Below are 12203 nucleotides of genomic sequence, written 5' to 3' on the forward strand. Positions count from 1 at the left end.
CATTCATTCAGTTGTTGTTTAGTTGCTAAGTCACGTCTGACTCTTTCGTGACTCCATGGACTGTAGCCCCACCAGGCTCCTCTGTCCATGGCATTTCCCAGGCAAGGATACTGGAGTGGGTCGCCATTTCCTTTTTCAGGGAATCTTCTGGACCCAGGGATCGAACTCTCTTCTCCTGCATTGGCAGGCAGATTCTTTACCACTGGGCCACTTGGGAAGACTTCATTCAGTTGTACACTTAAGATTAAAATTTTCATAGCTGTATCAGGCCTCTGTTGTCTTATATAAAAGCTGAAGAATTGACTTGGAAAGCATGCACCCTAAGAATTGTAATCAGGATATATCAGACAGTTAGATGTCTCAAAGTGCCCCAACCCCACAGAGTCTATCAAGCCTCCCTTGTCAACACAGTTAACCCATTTCCCTGGCACTGATCAGGCTGTTTCTGACTCTCTAAAGATCCCTGTTACAACCTCGCAGGAGGCTTGTAAGTGACAGCAATCTCTTGATGCACTCCCCTCATTGCTTCAGATTCTTTAGCAGCACATCCCAAGGGCACTCCAGTAATGTCAAACCCTTAAGGGGTACAGTGCCAAGCCGAAATAATTCAAAGTTTTCACCCAATTTACAGTCACAAAAACCAATAGAATCTGTGTGAGAATTAGACCAAGAAGGGAGAAACATAATTTTAGATCAGACCAGTTTATCCATGGGCTTCCCTCCTGGCTCAGATGGTAAAGAATCCGCCTGCTATGCAGGAGACCTGGGTTCAATCCCTGGGTCGGGAAGAGCCCCTGGAGAAGGGAATGACAACCCACTCCAGTATTCTTGCCTGGAGAATTCCATGAACAGAGGAGCCTGGCAGGCTACAGTCCATGGGGTCACAAGGAGTCAAACATGACTGAGCGACTAACACACACACACACACACACACCCACACACACACACCCACACTTAATCCATACGGGTTTACTTTACCCACAATAACCATCAAGATGCTTGCTCTACCTCTGGGAGTGGTTCTAAATGTTTGCTCTGTTGATTAGATGAACCTGAACTCTGTGGTGGCCTAGGGTAAATGAGGCTGAATGCCACAAATTCATACAAAGGAAGGAATCCAGAGATTTAGGGAGAGCACACAAGCTGCTGAGCTAAAACTTAACTATGTTTCTTATACAGGTTCAGAAGACCACGCCATCTCCAAGGACTGAGAAATGCATTGAGAATCACATCAGCAAAGGGAATACTAGCATCTTTGAAAACCACTCTCTAAACCAGAGAAAAAGGAGGGAAATTCCACAGTGGAAATGGATTTTCCGATTTCAAAGGGAAAGATGAGATGGGGCGGGGAGGACCTGGAATGGCACAGGTCAAGTAGCAACACTTGGCCTCTGAGGCAACACGGTTACCATCGTGGACAGCAGGGCTTCAGTGGGGTCAGAATTGTTAGGTCTGCAGGAATCCTTGCTCCAGCCAGCTGATCATGGGTTCTGCAGGACAAAAATAGGTGTTCAGACTACTGAGATCCCTTTGATCTCTTTAATTCAAAAAGAAACTCTAGGTATTCCCAATAATTTCAAGGATAATAGATGAAAGACAATAAACAACATTTTATATAGTCATGATAAAGTAAGGAATGATTGATTTAAGTAAAATCGTGATAAAATATCTTGGGAAGATATTCACTTCATGGCAAATAAATGGAGAAACAGCGGAAACAGTGTCTGACTTTATATTTTTATGGGCTCCAAAATCACTGCAGATGGTGATTGCAGCCATGAAATTAAAAGACGCTTACTCCTTGGCAGAAAAGTTATGACCAACCTAGACAGCATATTCAAAAGCAGAGACATTACTTTGCCAACTAAGGTCAGTCTAGTCAGGGCTATGGTTTTTCCAGTAATCATATATGGATATAAAGAAAGCTGAGTGCAGAAGAATTGATGCTTTTGAACTGTGGTGTTGGAGAAGACTCTTGAGAGTCCCTTGGACTGCAAGGAGATCCAACCAGTCCATCCTAAAAGAGATCAGTCCTGAATGTTCATTGGAAGGACTGATGTTGAAGCTGAAACTCCAAAACTTTGGTCACCTGATGCGCAGAACTGACTCATTTGAAAAGACCCTGATGCTGGGAAAGATTGAAGGCGGGAGGAGAAGGGGTCGACAGAGGATGAGATGATTGGATGGCATCACCGACTCAATGGACATGTGTTTGAGTAAACTCCAGGAGTTGGTGATGGACAGGGAGGCCTGGCATCCTGCAGTCCATGGGGTCGCAAAGAGTTGGACACAACTGAGCGACTGAACTGAACTGAACTGAACTGATCTTGGGAAGACTGATGAGAAGTGAGGAGATATAGAACCTCATTTAAAAACTAAGTATGTGATGTTTAATACATTAAATCACAATATAGCATCACAAGTTTGTTCTGGAAATGCTGAAGTCAATACCAGAAAAAATGCCCAACAGTGTTCAAAGCAATAGCCTCTGGGGGCAAAACCAGAAAGAGGGGAGGCGTGCTCAGGAGTCTCTACCAGGTGTCAGATTTGAAATCTTTGAATAGTTAAAGTGTTGAAAAAATACATCTTGCAGTGCTACATAATCTTCACAAACCGCCTCCCCCATGCAGACCTTCAGCCATCAGCAGACAGGGCTCCTGTCCCCCCAGGTAGCTCTTCCCTGGCCAAATGCCCCCATTTCCCACTGGCCTGCCCTCCTCCTTCCCCCCTGGGAAGTTATGTAACCTGCCTAAGGTCACAAAGAGAGTAGGTGTCACAGTCCAGGGTGACATGTGGGGTTCATTTGACAGACAGCTGAATAGAAGCCTTTTAGGGCAGGGCCCATGAGTTCCTTGGTGCCGTGACTCAGGAACCTGGGTGACCCTGCAGGGAGGCTGGACAGAGTCACCCCTGAGAGATCATCCCACACTCACTCCTGCCTGAGGACACCCCTTGGGAGCTGATCCCACCACCCAGCCCCATCCCAGGCAGCACTTCTGTTCGGGACTTCTGTTCAGTACTTCTCTTGGGCATGTTCCGACATATGTCAATAAACAGCAAATAGTACTTCCATGAACACATTCAGTGTGGCAGAGGGGAGATTACTGTCCTCATTTTGTAGATGAAGAAATTGAGGTTAAGGGGACAAACGACTTGTTCAAGGCACACTGCTGATACAGTGGAGATTTGCAGCCAAGCCTGACACTAGTACCTATGTGTCCTTGTCTTTCTGGGGTGTGTGATTGCATACTGCAATAGGAACAAACACAAGATAGTCCAACTCTGAGCCAGGTCCAGGGGTGCAGGATCAGGTGGAGAGGAAGGAAGAGGGCTGGGCCAAGGAGACTCAAGTCTGTGTGCTGCTATCTACAATAGCCAGGACATGGAAGCAACCTAAATGTCCATCGACTGATGAATGGATAAAGAAGATGTGCTACATAGATCCGATGGAATATTACTCAGCCATAAAAGGGAAGGAGATTGGGTTGTTGGTAGTGATGTGGATGGACCTAGAATCTGTCATACAGAGGGAAGTAAGTCAGAAGGAGAAAGACAAATATCATGTATGAAAACGTATGTATGGAATCTAGAAAGATAGTACAGATGAGCCTGTTTGCAGGCCCGGAATAGAGACTCAGATGAAGAGAATGGCTACGCTGGCATAGGGTGGGAAGAGGAGGGTGAGGCAAATTGGGAGAGCAGGATTGGCATATATACACACTAGTGTGTGTAAAGAGAGAGCTGGCCAGAAGCTGCTGCACAGCACAGGGGGCTCAGCTTGGTGCTCTGTGACGACCTAGCGGGGTAGGGGTGGAGGTGGGGTGGGAGGGAGGCTCAGAAGAGAGGGGGTGAATGCTTACATAGAGCTGATACGCTTCATTGTACAGCAGAAACTAACACAACATTGTAAAGCAATTACACACCCACAAGAAATGTCTATGGGCTCAGTCAAGGACGCACATGCTCACTGGGGGACGGAGGGCAGGATATGCAGCTGTATTTTATGGATGAGGAAACTGAAGGCCAGCAGTTCAGATGAGCTGCCCAGGGTCCCGCAGCTACTATGGAGAGTGGCAGAAGTGAAGATCGCGGACCCCACAGCGAGACTCCCAAGGTTTGTGCTGCCCCTGCTGCTGTCCTGGGCAAGTACTTGACCTTTCTATGCCTCTGTTCCTTCTCTGTCAAATGTGGATACTAACAGATGCCACTTCTCTGAGTTGTCATGAGGACTGAATGAGCCAGACACATAAAGGACCAAGGGGCAGGTCCTGGCCGCACTGCCTTCTCCCTGTCACTCACTTCTGGCTCAGGAAGATCAACAGATGCCTTTGGGATGGGCGTTCCCATAAATTGTCATGGAAAACCTTGAAGGAAATTCTTGGCCAACCCAATACATCTCCCATCACTGGGACTTTAATTGTGTGCACTCTGTACCGGGAACATCTTTCTAAAATCAGCCTTTTTGTTCCTCTCTCCCTTTCCTCTCTCCTCTTCTCATTTTTTCTTTCTTCTCCCACCATGTCGAGTAATTTACTTTAACCAAGTGGTGTGTATGTTTCCATACTTTTTTTCATGTTCATTTAATCATGCATCAGTTCAATTCAGTTCAGTTCAGTCGCTCAGTCATGTCCGACTCCTTGCGACCCCATGGACTACAGCATACCAGGCCTCCCTGTCTATCACCAACTCCTGGAGTTTAACCAAACTTGTGTCCATTGAGTCAGTGATGCCATCCAACCATCCCATCCTCTGTCATCCCCTTCACCTCCTGCCTTCAATCTTTCCCAGCCTCTGGGTCTTTTCAAATGAGTCAGCTCTGCTCATCAGATGGCCAAAGTATTGGAGTTTCAGCTTCAGCATCCATCCTTCCAATGAGTATTCAGGACTGATTTCCTTTAGGATTGGCTGATTTGATCTCCTTGCAGTCAAAGGGATTCTCAAGGGTCTTCTCCAACACCACAGTTCAAAAGCATCAATTCTTCGGTGCTCAGCTTTCTTTATAGTTCAACTCTCGCATCCATACATGGCTTCTGGAAAAACTGTAGCCTTGACTAGATGGACCTTTGTTGGCAAAGTAATGTCTCTGCTTTTGAATATGCTGTCTAGGTTGGTCATAACTTTCCTTCCAAGGAGTAAGCGTCTTTTAATTTCATGGCTGCAATCACCATCTGCATTAATTTTGGAGCCCCCCAAAATAAAGTCTGCCACTATTTCCACTGTTTCTCCATCTATTTGCCATGAAGTGATGGGGCCAGATGCCATGATCTTTGTTTTCTGAATGTTGGGCTTTAAGCCAACTTTTTCACTCTCCTCTTTCACTTTCATCAAGAGGCTCTTCAGTTCTTCTTCACTTTCTGCCATAAAGGTGGTGTCATCTGCATATCTGAGGTTATTGATATTTTTCCCGGCAATCTTGATTCCAGCTTGTGCTTCCTCCAGCCCAGTGTTTCTCATGATGTACTCTGCATATAAGTTAAATAAGCAGGGTGACAATATACAGCCTTGACATACTCCTTTTCCTATTTGGAACCAGTCTGTTGTTCCATGTCATGCATATATACATATATAGCTTGGCTCTTTTGTTTAATAAAAAAAATTATAAGTATACATTTCTCCATGTCTTACTATTCTCACAAAAGAGCATGAAAATCCCTCCCGTCAACAGATCAAGTTCTAACTCATTGTTTTTAATGGCTGCATAATATTCCACGGTAAAGAGGTGCTACAGTTTATTTAACTATTAACTCTTCCTCCCTAGATGAGCATGCATTTTGTTTCCAGGTTTATTATCAATGCTGCCAACAAAAATATTTTGTGCATAAGCCCTTCTATGCTTGCATTCTCATTTCTGTGATACAGATTCCAGGAGGGGGGTTGCTAGGCAGAAAGTCTGCAGTTTTAATTTTATAACTATTGCCAAATTGCTTTGGCACATAGAGGTTGCCAAATTGTATCCCTCCCCAAAGGTTCTTACTTGAAACGTTTTTTGCCAATGTGATGGATGAACAGCTGGCTCAAACCAGCCTACATCAGCTCAAATGGCAAAAATTGGTCTAAACCTGCCAAGACTCACCTCTGCCTGATGAATCGGTATGGAATGGGGTCCAATCAGATTAAACCAGCTCAAAATGGCCGAAACCAATTCAAAGTGGAAAGAGTCAGTCCAAGCTTGCAAATCCTTTCAACCATTTCAGCTTTCTTCAGCCTGTAAGCAAACTATTGTCAGCCATATCAGGAATCAAAGGATGTTGCCACCATCAAGCCATCGTGTTTCAGCCTCCTAGATGGTAAGCTCCCAGGGAATTCAGGATAGAAAAAGGATGCCTACCATCTAGCAGTCAGTTACTGCTGCTGCTGCTAAGTCACTTCAGTCGTGTCCGACTCTGTGCGACCCCATAGACAGCAGCCCACCAGGCTCCCCCGTCCCTGGGATTCTCCAGGCAAGAACACTGGAGTGGGTTGCTATTTCCTTCTCCAATGCATGAAAGTGAAAAGTGAAAGTGAAGTCACTCTGTCGTGTCCGACTCTTGGCGACCCCATGGACTGCAGCCTACCAGCAGCCACCCCTAAAGAAAGCTGAGCACCGAAGAGTTGATGCCTTTGAACTGTGGTGTTGGAGAAGACTCTTGAGAGTCCCTTTGACTGCAAGGAGATCAAATCAGCCAATCCTAAAAGAAATCAGTCCTGAATACTCATTGGAAGGATGGATGCTGAAGCTGAAACTCCAATACTTTGGCCATCTGATGAGCAGAGCTGACTCATTTGAAAAGACCCAGAGGCTGGGAAAGATTGAAGGCGGGAGGAGAAGGGGTCAACAGAGGATGAGATTGTTGGATGGCATCACTGACTCGATGGACATGAGTTTGAGCAAACTCTGGGAGTTGGTGATGGACAGGGAAGCCTGGCGTGCTGCAGTCCATGGGGTCACAAAGAGTTGGACACACCTGAGTGACTGAACTGAATGGACACCCAACGGTGCACCCTGAGGAGACTCAGGGTGAGAAAGCATAGGATGCTGGCCCCAGATAGCTGAAGTGAAGTGAAGTGAAGTCGCTCAGTCGTGTCCGACTCTTTGCAACCCCATGGACTATAGCCCACCAGGCTCCTCCATCCATGGAATTTTCTAGGCAAGAGTACTGGAGTGGGTTGCCATTTCCTTCTCCAGGGGATCTTCCCAATCCGGGGATTGAAGCTGTGTCTTCTGCATCACGGGCAGACGCTTTACCATCTGAGCCACCAGGGATGGGCTTCCCTGATAGCTCAATTGGTAAAGAATCAGATAGCTGAGGTGCATATTAAAGGAAGGGTATCGGTGAGCCCAAACTCTTGCCTTTTCCCATACACAGAAAAACTGCTAAATTCTTTGACTTGAGACTTCTGGTTTTCTTTTCTTAATGGTAGTCTTTTGACATTCCAACTACCTGATCTTTTGTTACAAAAACTCCTGTATATCCTGGTACACCGCCCCGCCACACACCTGCACCCCCACCCCCAGCCCTTGCTTTTTCAAAACAGTTTCTTGGTGTTATCTGAGATGCTATGTCCAGGGCTTGAAGTCCCTAGCATGTCCACTGAAGAAAACCTAACTCTCAACTCTTAGGTTGTGCAATTTTTTTTTTTTTGTCAACAAGCCTCCTCGTGGTTTCTGAAGAGCACTCACTGAGCAATCAGCACCTTCCCAGTGCCTGAGCGCTGGGCAGCCTAATGCACGCGCACTCTGTTCAGTGCATTCTGTGGCTGCAAAAACCTGCTAAGAGATACAGCAGATCTCGTGTTCCTTCTTAGTTCTTTGGGTTACAGGAAAACCACTTCACACTCACCGACTCAATTTCTTTCTTTTTAAAAGATTTCTTTCTTTAAAAAAAAACTTTTAATTTTGTATTGGAGTATAGCTAATTAACAGTGACGTGACAGTTTCAGGTGGACAGCAAAGGGACTCAGCCATATGTATACATGTACCCATTCGCTCCTCAAAGGGGATTTCTTGGCAGGAAAGGGAGACCCCAGGATAGACAGAACCAGGAAGTGGGAAACCGTCAGGAGCTGAGGGGGCCACTTCTCTCATTGGTGTCCTCACTCCGGCTTCACTCTGAAGTGGAAACCGAGACCCAGACAGGAAAGTGCCTCGCTGAGCCCACTGGGAGCAGAGCCACGTTGGGAATGAGAAGGGCCCTCAGTGTGGGGCCTAGAGATCAGAGGCTGATGCTGGCTGGTTGGCACTGCCTGTGGCCAGTGTCTTCACCCACCAGGAAGCCCTCAGGCCTTCACTGGCTCAACTGCAGGCCCAGAGGGACCTTCCTTCCCTCAGAATCCCCTGGAGCCCTGGGAGATTTGGTGGGATCTGAAGCTAAACAGATTGGTATCCTCTTTAAGATTTAAGGAAGAAAATGTAAAATTATTAGTACAAAATTGCTGTGAGTCCCATTCTCGGGGCTTGCCATTGGCTTAACAGAGTGAAGGACCTTGAGGTTTAGCTTTCATTCACTCTATGATAAATCTGCTTCTGGTCTGGAAGCTGCAGGAAGCAGAGTCCTTGAGGAAGAAGGCCTTGGCTGGGCAGGCAGCCGCAACGCTGGGCATTCTCTGTACACTGCTGCCCCCTTGAGGCCCATCCAAGGATTGAGGCGGGAGCCTCCGGCTCCAGGTGAGAGCAGAGGGGTGATTCCCGAAGGAGGGAGTCAGGAGGCAGATAGTCTCGATCTAGTGAGCTCCAGCCTCACAGACCTCCTTCCTATTTCTAGGCATATCTAGACTCCAGAATGAGAGCTAGCAAGAACAGAGTAGGCCTAAGGAAAAGCTGACCCTTAATAATAACATTCCTTAGGTTTCCATGCTCCCAACAAGCCCACTGGGGAAGTTAGCTCTACTTCACAAGAGAGAAACTAGGATTCAAATAAGTTAGCCAGCCTGTCCAAGTTCAGAGCTAGAAAGCAGTGGTGTCTGGAGGTGAAGCCAGGCCTGCCTCGCCCCAACACCTGGCTTCTTAACCATTATGGTATGTCATACCTCTCATACCCACTTTTTCTTGAACAAGGCAGGGCCTGAGTAAATGAAGAGGAGAGAAAAAGGAGGAGAGGATAGATGAATTTAGAAATGTATATCAATGCCAAATGCTAATCATTTAGGGGAGAAATCTAGCAGGCACGTAGATGGATCACTTAATATAAAGACCAGTGGCTCATTTATTTGTTGTTGGAAGTAGCTACTATTGTGTCCCCTTCAACCACCCCTCCTGCGGGTGGGAAAGGCAAGGTGGGATGGAAGGGGCAAAGGGATGGGCAGGGCAGAACAGTGCAGAGAAAAGTTAGTGTAAGAATTGAGTCCCAATGTGGACACAGATATTTGTGGAAGTTCCACATACAATTGGAGTTTTACTCAAACCTCCCCTTCCTCCAGGCTTCCCTCACAGCTCAGTTGGTAAAGAATCTGCCTGCAATCCAGGAGGCCCCAGTTCAATTTCTGGGTCGGGAAAGTCCCCTGAAGAAGGGAAAGGCCACCCACTCCAGTATTCTTGGGCTTCCCTTGTGGCTTAGCTGGTAAAGAGTCTGCCTGCTTGCCTCCAGCCTCCATCGAGGTTGGAGGCCATCCATCTGAGGCCGTGGGACCTGAGCTCAGGTGACTGAAGCTTAGACCACACTGGCTGGAGCTTGGGGTGAGGATCCCTGGGTTGGGAAGATCCCTTGGAGAAGGGAAAGGCTACTCAGTCCAGTATTCTGGCCTGGAGAATTCTGGCCTGGGTCTCAAAGAGTCAGACACAACTAAGCAACTTTCACTTTCCCCTTCCTCCCTGTCTTCCTGTCTCAAAACAGTCCCCCTGAGGACTACATATCACAGGCCCTCCAAGCCCTGTCGGGCTCTGGGTTTAGCACCACCATCTCCTATAGAAGATGGTTCTCCAGAAGGCTCCTATAGGAAGGGTGACTGGGGGGCCTGAATGCCCTTCCTGCACAGCCTGATGCTGCATGCAGAGAGCAAGGAGCCAGGCCCTGGAGGCAGAAAACAGCAGGGTGGGGTGTCCGGGGGGGGCCAAAACAGGAGCTGGAGCAGCCAGGTGGCTAGAGGGCCTGGGACCCTCTGCTCCCCTCCTTTGCTGCCGCAGAGCTTCAGCCTTCAGTCTCCTCCCTGGGACCGGGCCCAGAGGCAGGTCAGAGTCAAGGCCAGACGCACATTGACTTTGCAAGTCACCAGGGGGAGGGGACTCCCTCGCTTCCTCACCCCAAGCTCCAAGCAGTGTGGTCTAAGCTTCAGTCACCCGAGCTCAGGTCCCACGGCCTCAGATGGATGGCCTCCAACCTCGATGGAGGCTGGAGGCAAGCAGCTGAAGGTGGAGCTCATGGAAGCCAGGCAGGCCCCCGTGAAGGGGAAGACTAGCTGGTCGCCCACGTCCAGCAGGACCTCCTCCAAGAAGAGCTTGTCAAAGGCATCACAAGTGTGGCCGTTGAGGTTGCAGGGGAAGAAGGGTGGCTTGGGGAAGAGGGGTGTCTTGGGACAGGGCTCCTGCAGGGACACAGGGGAGGGGAAGAAAGGGGTGGAAGACAGAATGTCTCATTCCCTTTCACCCGCTCACCCAGAAGCCTTCAGAGCACTAGCAGGGGCATAGGTGTGTGAGTGGCTGGGGCTCACTCCTCCACTGCACAGCCTGGCAGAGTCAGGCTGGCCCGCACATGAGGCCTCAGGGCCTCATCTGTATAGTATGAAGCTATCGGCTCCAGCTATTGCTGTAAGGCAGAGGTTGAAAACTCAGTTACCTAAGGGGCCAAGCAGGTAACATAAATGAGAAAATGGGCCAGCTTAGTCTTACAACAAACTGGAAAGTCAATGCCTCTGCAGGGAGGGCAGCTTCTCTCTCGGTCCTGTGGATCCGTCGGATGCTGGAAGTGTGCTATAAATTTGATTTACTTGTTGCCATGATGGACTGCAGTTCTATATCGTCAGATCCCTCAAATTTTTGAGAGGGCCTGAGAAATCCAGGCATTTGTGAAATATGTCTATCTAAGATATATATATTGGCGATTAAAATTTATAATTATTGTGGGACCCAAACAAATCCAAAGATCTCCTGTTTGTAACCTCTGCTCGTAAGGCACCTCTATTTTCAGCATGTGAGCTCAATGGGAAGAGAGGCAAATACGCACACAAAGACACATGTCCAGAGACACCCAGAAACACACACACACACGTATACACAGGCAAATTTGTGCACACACTAACACATTCATTGGCCAGGAGTGAAAGTCAAAATATTTACAAACACTGTGGCCTGAGTGTCATCCCATCAGAAGGGACAACTACCTTCAGCTGCAGGAGGGTCTCAGAGGCCCCACTGGGTCAGATATTCAGGTTCTGGCTTCTGGGTCATGGGACCCAGACTGAGAAAAGCTATTTAACAACCAATGGAGAAGAATCTTAATATTCCAGAAAACAGGTCCACTGGTGCATCCTGGTGACCACCCACCTTGCCTCACTAGGCCCGTATCACCAGCTGCTGCAAACGCTCCAAGCTCTGTGCATGTGTGTGCCCACAGGTTCACTAATTAGCAAGGAAGTCCCAGTCTCTGGGGTCCAGCACACTCACTTCTTCCCAGTTAGGGAGGCACAGGGTGTCTAGGGGTGGGGGACTATCTCTTAGCCAAGAGGCCCAGCACCTACTCCGACTCCCTCTGGCATGGACAAGAGGCTGAACTGTGAGCCACTCCCTCGCTCCCAGTTTCAGGGCCTGGATGGGGCCATGAGGTGCCCGTGAGTCCCTGCAGTGTGCCAGGCATTGTTCCAGGTGCTGATAGCTCTAGCTCAGAGTCCCCTCTAATAAACTCCGTTGGGAAAAGAAATCAGGGTAGCTGCCTGGAGGCAGCTGGTGCATTTAATCTTGCTTAGTCAATGGCTTCTCAAAAATGGGGGAAGGGAGGCTTGGTAAAATATCCCCATCTCCAGAGATATCATTCCCACCAATTGGGCTTCTGCACCAACCACTCTCAACATCCTGAATCCCCTTTTACTAAGAAATCTCCAGAATGTCCTACTCCCCGGTGTAAGGACGGAGCACAGCCTTTGGGTCAGGCTCAGTCACCCATCTAAGCTCATTTCCCCCTCCATGAAGTGGGGATGCCCCTGGCACCGTGTGGAGCTGTTGGGAGAATGGAGGAGAGTGATCCATGAAGGCCTGTACACAGCGTGGTGCCCATAAAGTGCTTGATAGGGCAAGC

Source organism: Budorcas taxicolor, chromosome 2, assembly GCF_023091745.1.
Source record: "Budorcas taxicolor isolate Tak-1 chromosome 2, Takin1.1, whole genome shotgun sequence".
Taxonomy (NCBI): domain Eukaryota; kingdom Metazoa; phylum Chordata; class Mammalia; order Artiodactyla; family Bovidae; genus Budorcas; species Budorcas taxicolor.